This window comes from Mastomys coucha, unplaced genomic scaffold (assembly GCF_008632895.1).
Source record: "Mastomys coucha isolate ucsf_1 unplaced genomic scaffold, UCSF_Mcou_1 pScaffold18, whole genome shotgun sequence".
Classification (NCBI taxonomy): Eukaryota; Metazoa; Chordata; class Mammalia; order Rodentia; family Muridae; genus Mastomys; species Mastomys coucha.
This window is the reverse complement of record NW_022196900.1, coordinates 52,409,178-52,415,291: the sequence shown is the minus strand read 5'-3', so window position 1 is coordinate 52,415,291 and position 6,114 is coordinate 52,409,178. Positions and strand designations below refer to the sequence as shown.

General features: G+C 36.3%; 1 long non-coding RNA gene across 1 annotated transcript; it reads left to right on the top strand.

The window, feature by feature from the left end:
* The first annotated feature begins 4,266 nt into the window (after positions 1-4,266).
* LOC116095439 lies at positions 4,267-5,460 on the top strand. The gene is made up of 3 exons (XR_004120593.1): positions 4,267-4,296; positions 4,532-4,577; positions 5,315-5,460. It is a non-coding gene; the product is annotated as an uncharacterized LOC116095439 (long non-coding RNA).
* The last annotated feature ends 654 nt before the right edge of the window (positions 5,461-6,114 follow it).

The window sequence follows — 6,114 nt, the reverse complement described above, 5'->3', positions numbered from 1 at the left end:
ATTACTAGATTTATCATAAAAATACCTCAAAGTTTTAATAATTTGTCAAATAAAGTTAATTTATCTTAGAGAAATGGTGTGCATTCCATATTGAGAAAGGTAGGAATATAATTAAATTACCATCTTGATCAAAAAAGGAGAGAAACAGAAAGAAAACTCTAAAACAATAATTAGGTATTAGCCACTGGGAGAGTGCATTTTGAAAAATGTACAAAAAGGGAAAAACATGATAAGCCAAAATAATGTTTGTATTGAGAGAATCTAGGCCATATTCAAATGAAGGCAAACACAGAGATTATTGCAAAGTGTGACAAATGTGAGAATTTGGGGACAAAAGAAATTTAAAGGGCTGAATGCATGAGAATATACAATTTAATTATAAACACCAGGTTTATGCATATTTTCTGTTGAATTTTTAGCTGAATAGAGTAATGTGTGCTCATGTGAGACAAGGATTTGGATGAAAAGGAATGCATGAGTGCATTGAGATGAGTAAAATGTGCACTCACATAGGACAGGAATAAAAATCACATTTCTAACAGTAAAGAAAACTCTTTTCTTTTTCATACTACTTAGAATAGGGAACAAAATAATCACAGGAAGCAGGGAACTTGGCAGAAGATGGAAAAATGGGGGCAGGATCAGGTATGGGGCAGGAGACATGTGAGAAGCCCAGAGGACCAGGAGAATGAATGGAAATCTGCAGCTGAGGGGATTGGAGGGCAGGGGAACCTCTAGAAAGTCCCAGAGACCTGGACTCAATGGGAGCAAACTTAGGCAAGTGGAGAGATAGAACCCGAAAAGTCCACCTTTAATAGAAACGGCTGACTGTGGAGGGATGGGGTCAACAATCCACCTTCAAAATTTTTGACCCAGAATTGTTCCTGTTTAAAAGAAATGCAGAGACAAATATAAAGCAGAGATTGAAGGAAAGGTTGTCCAGTGACTGACCCACCTTGGGATCCATCCCCTGGGGGTATACTAAACCCTGACACTATTTCTAATATTATATTGTGCTTGCAGACAGGAGCCTAGTTTGAATGTCATCTGAGATGTTCTCCCAGCAGCTGACAGGGACAGATGCAGATACTTACAGCCAACCAGTGGACTGAGGTCAAGGACTCCTATGGAAGAGTTACAGAAGGATTAAAAGAGCTGAAGGAGATGGAAATCTCACAGGAAGACCAATAGAATTAACTAACCCAGACACCTGAGTGATCCCAGAGCGTAAGCCAACAACTAAAGGGCATACATGGGCTGGTCTTTAAGGCCCCTGGCACATATGTATCAGAGGACACCCTTGTCTTGCGCCAGTGGGAGAAGATGCAACTAATCCTGTAGAGACTTGATGTAGGGGAGGTAGAAGGGGGAGAGGAGAGCACCCTCTCAGAGGCAAAGTGGTGGGAGGATGGGATGAAGGACTGTGCAAGGGGTTACCTGCCAGAGGCGTGGGCAACATTTGGAATGTAAATAAATAAAACAATTAATTAAAAAGAAAAAAGAACTCTTACTAAGGATTATTAGCAACTTAAAGTACTCATGCTTATACCAAGTTGCTTTTGGAAGAGGCTACCAGCTGTTGTAAACAGGCAGGACTTCCACTTGAAAGAGGAGGATATCAATGCACCCACAAAACCTTCAAATCAAAATTTGTCCTGTTTACAAGATACACATGGATAAAAATGGAGCAGAGACTGAGAAATGGCCAACCAAACTTGAAAGCCACCTCATGTGAGAAAGTCAACCACAGACACTATTAGTGATAGTCTGCTTTGCTTATAGGCTAGAACTTAGCATAACTATCTCTTGAGAGGCTTCATCCAGCAGCTGATGGAAGCAGATGGAGAATTCACAACCAAACATCAGGAGGAACTCAGGAGCCTTGTGTAAGAGTAGAAGATAAAACTTAGCAAGACAGAGGAGTCTGAACTTGGGTTCAAATACATTTGTGGCAGGGGTTACCCACTGAGATATCTCCTCAGCACATTCTTCTCTATTTCCAACTATTCTTAAACATAAAGTTTTCTGTGAGGGCTATTTGTAACTTGAATACAGTACAATAATATCCACAGAGTTTTGATATTTCTTTAGGTCTGATTCATATTTACAGAAATGTAAGAACCTTGTCGCTACATACTAGAAGCTAGAAAATCTAATACAAAATGATTTTATGAAAAAAAAAAAACAACTGAACTACATGTAAATATACTTTTTGAAGCCAATGTAAGTGTGCAAACAGAAGTATGGGCTGCTTTACACATGGGTCAACTTACCTGTGACAACTATAATAAAATCCATTTTATACACTAGATAAAATGGAAAAAGGAAGTTTACAGTAAGCATGTATCCAACATCAACTGAAAAGAAGAGAAACCCAAAACAATTCCACCAAAATAAAGAATACAACGTTATCTAAACTCCCCATAAATATTAATTATAATTATTAAATATTTGTTCATAATTATTAAATATTAAATATAATACTTATAAATATAATACTAATAGACCAATAAGACAACTGAAGATCAAGGGAATAAAAACAGAAAAGAACAGTTAATGTATCTTTATTTGCAGATGAAATGTTAGAATACATAATTGAGCCTAAAAATTCCACCAGTTAACACATACAGATGCTAAACATTTTCAGCAAAGGTTTAGTAACAAAATTAATTCAAAACATTAGTAGTTATCATATATATATATATATATATATATATATATGTATGATAAATGGACTGAGAAAGAAATAAGAGAAATAAAACCTTTACCAATAGTTGGAAATAATAGAAAATATGTTGGGGTAATTCTAACCATGCAAGTCAAAGACTTGTATAGTCAAAACTTCACATCAATGAAAAAATATATTGAAAAAAATTATCAGAAGTTAGAAATATCTTCCATTCTCATGGATCAGTAAGATGAACATAATAAAAATGGTCATTCTATAATCTACAGCAATCTACAGATTCAGTGAACTCCTCAAATAAATTCTAGTAGACTTCTTTAGAGATATTGAAAGCACAAGTCTCACCTTCATATAGAAACACAAAAAGCCAGGACAGCTAAACACATCCTGAACAATTAAAGAACTGCAGAAGGTATCACCCCCGCCCCTCAATTCAAGTTGTTGTACCACAGAGGTATATTCGAAACAAAACAAAGCAAAGCAAAAGACCAAAAAAAGCCCACAAAAAAACAAAACAAAACAAAAGACAACAACAACAGAACAACAGCATGGTATAGGCACAAAACAGAAACATTAATCAGTGGAATCTAATTGACAATCCTGACACAAATTTATACACCTATACCCACACAATTCTTTATGTAAAGAAGCCAGATGCACATTGGCAAAAGAAAAGCTTCTTCAACAAATGGGGTTAGACAAACTGGAGTTCAACATGCAAAAGAACACAAGTAGATCCATACTTATCACCCAGCAGAAATATCAACTCCAAATAGATGAAAGATAACATAAAACAAGATAGACTAAATAGTCTATTCTTCTATAGACTGATAGAAGAATGAGGAATAGCATTAAACTCATTGGTACCAAGAAGACTTTCTGAACAGGACAATTATAATACAGGCACTAAGGTCAACATTAAAAATGGGACCAAATGAAACAGAAAATTCAGCATGACAAAATACATTATCATTAGAACAAAGTGACAGTGTACAGAATGGCTGATGTTTTTTTAACCAACATACAACAGAAGACCAATATGCAAATTATATATAAACCTACAAAGGCTAGATACCAAGAAAACAAATAGCCAAATTAAAAAATGGGATGTAGGTATAAACAGAAGTCTCAAAAATAGAATCTCTAATGGCAGAAATGCACATAAAGAAATGTTAAACATCTTTAACTATCAGTGAAATACAAATCAATGCTTGTTTGGGACTCCATCTTTGTGGGGAGCTGTGAATCTTGAGAGGCATTCGCCATGGCAAGATGGCGCCTACTTCCGCTGTTAACTCCTAGTGGACAACTGTTTGCGCATGTGCATGGAGTGAAACGGACGCCATGTCACGGCCCATCCCAGGGCGTTACGTAGGGTAATGAGCGAACAGCCAATCATGAGCAGACACGCCACGCTGTGGGCAGATACACCGCACTGTGGTGTATATAAGCACTGCGGATTTTGGGCTCGACCCCTTTTTCCCTATGGATGGAGACAATAAACAGTTGCTGCAGAAGGAACCTAGTGTCCGCGTGTCTTCTTCCCGGCGAGACGACTGCGCGGGCTACACATCTTACACTTGTCAGAAGGCCTAAGATCAATAACACAGGTGGCAGCTCATGGTGGTGAGGGTGTGGAATAAGAGGAGGACTCTTCCACTGCTCCTGGGGATCCCTCTATTCCCTCTCTCCCTTACACTTTTTCTGCCTCCTCTTCTGCAGGGTTTCCTCAACCTTGAGGATAGCCATTTTATGGAGACATCCCATTTAGTGTTGAATGTTTTTTGGGTCTCTCATTATCTACATGATAATGTGGGTTTCTGTATTTGTTCCCATTTGCTGTAGAAAGAAGCTTCTATGATTACCATTGAGCAAGGATCTATGAATAAATGTAAGTGATTCCTAATTATAATCACCATGGAAATTCAGGTGGCAGTTCCTCAGGAAGATGGGAATTGGTCTAACTCATGATACAACTATAACATTGGTTATATACCAATGGACACAAAAGTGTCCTTGGTAATATACACAAAAGAACACTTCATCTTACCACAATGACACTTGCTCAACTATGTTCTTTGCTTTTCAGTTCATAATTGTCCAAAATAGGAAACATCCTAGATATCCCTAAACAAATAATCGATAAAGACAAACGAGTACATATATATAATGTTGTATATTACTCAGCCATTGAAAATGAAATTATGAATTTCACATGTAAGTAGATGGAACTAGAAAAACAACCATCCTGATTGAGGTACCCTAAGCAGAATGACAAACATAGTATATACTTATTTATGAGTAGATATTAACTGTTGAGTCAATGATAACTAAGCTATAATCCAAAAAACCCACAGAAGTTAGATATAATGTTTAGGACTAGAGAGGACAGATAGATTAATTAAGAAAGGAAAATGGAATGAAGGGATGGAGTGGCTGAAATGGGATGTTAAGGAGGAAAAGAGCTAGAAAGAGGAAGCAATGGTGCAAATGAGTAAATCTCTGTTTCATGTGCCTTCTGTTGGGCTCTGTTTCTTTTGTTTGTTTTCCCCTTTCAATGTATTAGGTTTTGTGCTTTTTTTATACTATATTACATTACATTACATTTTATCTCATTTTATCCCTTAGCTGCAGTTTTGTTTTTCGATGAAAGACAGAAAGAAGAAGGACTGGATGAGAGGGGAAGCTGTAAGTTGTAAGTTGATAGGAGAAACTGTAATCAGAATATAATCTATGAGAAAAAGAAGAGTGTTTTTAATAAAAGGAAACCAAGGTGATGGTGACTTCAGATTTCTACAAGAATTAGGAGACAGCAGCTGTGGCTAAGAAATTTTGTCAATGAAATGATCTCAAAGGTGAAGTTGAATTGCTTCAAGGAAAAACTTCTCCTGTGAGACACAAGGACTGATGAAAGGAATTTCTAAAATAGTATATTTGATGAAAAGTTTGAAGAGCTATGGGCAGAATTAAAGATACTGATTTAAAGAATTAAAGATGATGGTTTTCTTTTTTCAGATTTGAGAGCTTTTTGGAAATTCATTTTCCAGGCTAGATTTTCAATTTGACTACTACATAATATAATATTTAATACACACACACACACACACATATATATATGTATGAGTAGTGTTTATAAATCCTCATATTATATAAAAAGCATATCTATGTGTATGCATATCTTGATACAGCTCTTATGTAATATTGGGATGATCTACAATACTTATGTGTACAAGAAGTTTTATATCTAAAGACAGCATAATACATGTGTTTTCCCAGTAAAGTATAAAAATAAAATAATACTTTTTAATTTATTATTGTTAATTACTCACTTTACATCTGTCTCACTGCCATTCTCCCCAGTCACCCCATCCCACAGTCCTTCCCTGTATACCCACTCTTTCTTCTTTGACCATATAGGGACCCCCTGG